Source organism: Triticum aestivum, chromosome 5B (genome assembly GCF_018294505.1).
Source record: "Triticum aestivum cultivar Chinese Spring chromosome 5B, IWGSC CS RefSeq v2.1, whole genome shotgun sequence".
In the NCBI taxonomy this organism is placed as follows: Eukaryota; Viridiplantae; Streptophyta; class Magnoliopsida; order Poales; family Poaceae; genus Triticum; species Triticum aestivum.
In genome coordinates, this window is record NC_057807.1 from 628904231 (window position 1) to 628906627 (window position 2397).

Below are 2397 nucleotides of genomic sequence, written 5' to 3' on the forward strand. Positions count from 1 at the left end.
CCGGCATGAATTTTCTGGATGTAAAAACATGTGGAAGCCATGTTTCCTGCAGTAAAAAAAAGGGATACAAACAGGCATGGCAACAGTGGCGGGGGGAGGGGTGCCGTCATACCAAAAGCACAAGTTCTTCATGCATAATAAAAACTGCCATCTAGGAAAGTCATTTTAGAAAAATCCACAACTTCGTACTTGGTCACATTCTGCTGTATTGGCAAAGCAAAGGGACATAACTTTATTTTTAAAAGTGTCCAGATGTGATCATGCCCACAGACAATTCATACCAGACAAACACCATCAAACATTTTGCTTGAAAAAAAGGGCATGATCAGTTCATTTATCATGTTGTAACTGAACATTCAGTCCTCCGATTCTTCGAGGGCAGTCCGCAACACATCATCAGCCACGCAATTCCCGTGCTCATCGCGCTGTCGAAAAACCTCGGAAACAACTGTTTTCCTAAAAGTGGACAGATTTTTCTGCATAACTAAAAAAGAAAAGGTGGCCATAAGCATCACGAAAAATATCACCTCATAAAATTTCGATCGATTTCAGATTTATGAAGTGGGATTCTCAAATGGACAAAAACACAAATATTTCCCTTGTCAGCGGTCACATCATCTTGTTCCCGTCGTACTGCCGGATTGCATGAAGCATACACACTCCAGACTCATCCCTGGAAACAAAAAAGCGAAAAAGGAAAACATTTCACATGGTCATCAAAAAACAAAAGCATATCTTGTTTTTCCATAAGGCTTAGGGAAATCACAAACGTGCCGACTAGATATTCCCTTCTACCTTGTGAAAACATCACGTGTTATTCTGGGGAACTTGCTCTTCCACTTCTCAGCTGAACAACGCCATTTCGTGAAGAACTCATTAAGACAACTGAATAATGCTGTGTGAATCTGTGAAACAGCCTCCTAATGGGTCATATGACGTTGCTCAGCTCCAGCAACTTGTGCACACAATGGATCCAGGACATGAATTTCCTTTCTCAGCATGTCCCACATGTATGCAGCCCACCCATGATCTAGTATCACAGGGACAAAAGACTGCAGCAAACAAAGAAACCTTCTAACAAATCTCTCATGAACACAAAAAATCTACCTACCATAGACGAACAGATACACCTCATACCTTCTCGCATGCGGTGATGTCATGAACTGCATTTGCAAGTTGGATATGAACAGACTTAGCCACTGACATCACCAGATTTATGGACTGAGCATCCATGCCGTGCTCCCCTGCCGACCCGCCATTGGAGGCGTCGCGACCATGTATCCTGCAGCTCCGCTCGCGGACCAAGCGAACTGAGATCCCCCAGGCACCACGTTCTGCTGCTCCTCCGACCCGAGCGGCGCCTGCAGACCTTGACCCCCTTGACTAACTTGCCTGCGCCGCCTGGATTTTCGCCTGTGGATCTCAGGCGAGGTGGTCGGCGTAGGCTTCTTGCCACCTGTAGAAATCACATCCACCAGCCGATGGCTACCGTGGATTAAAAGAAAAAGATGCTAGGAGGGTGAGATGATGAACAAATCAAATCGACAAGGGATTGCGAGAAAGAAAACTCTCCCAAAAACGAACAAATCCCCCTTACATTGTAATTACGGCACTTGTAGAAACGTTCGCCTGCGTACTGCCCGCGGCGAGCTACGTACGTGACTACCTTCCTGCCGCGGTCCGGGCAGGGACGATTGGCAGCGCCGGCGGATCCTCACCTTGATTCGGGTTTGCCATCGTCGCCGGTTAAGGTTTCCTCTATTCCGATTTGTGGATCGGCTGAACAGGGCGCCAGGATTTGTTAATATTGATCGACCACGCTCACCGGGTCCGCAGTTAATGTAGATGGTGGGCCGACCCGGATGCCACCGTTTTCTCTTGCCGTTTGCACCTACGTCCGTCCACCCTCACCTAACAAGCGGTCACGACTCCGTCCCAACCGTAAGCATTAACTATCCCGTGTATACGCCTTGACTACGGCGACTATCCCAGATCCCATCGCAAAACAACGCTCCAAGATACCGTGAGCAGGCGCGGACGAGCACGCCATTGAATTTTCGGCCACAAGCCTCTTTACAGGATGCGTTTTCCACTGCTTTTTTTTTTGAGTGTTGCTATACACACGACATGCCTTGGACGATTTGTGGACGATAGTACTGATCCAACCGTCCCAGCGTTGAACAAAATGCAGGCCCACCGCTAGATCAAGGATCGTGCAGTGTTTGGCTGGCATGCATCGGCTGCGTAGTAGTTCTTTTTTTTTTTTTGAAACTTTTGGTGCGTCATTACTGCTGTGTCGCGGCCTCACGGGTGACTGACGCAATGCAATGCATTCTTGGAGAAATTAAATTATGTTGTTCCGGTTCTGTGGAAAATCAAAGAAGAAAGTGAGCTGGG

General features: G+C 47.4%; 1 long non-coding RNA gene across 1 annotated transcript; it reads right to left on the bottom strand.

The window, feature by feature from the left end:
- Nucleotides 1-208: 208 nt before the first annotated feature.
- Nucleotides 209-1855, bottom strand: LOC123117242 (uncharacterized). Its single transcript, XR_006457317.1, has 4 exons — nt 1598-1855; nt 1138-1485; nt 796-1052; nt 209-673 (listed from the first exon to the last, which is right to left on the bottom strand). It is a non-coding gene; the product is annotated as an uncharacterized lncRNA (long non-coding RNA).
- Between the last annotated feature and the right edge of the window lie 542 nt (nt 1856-2397).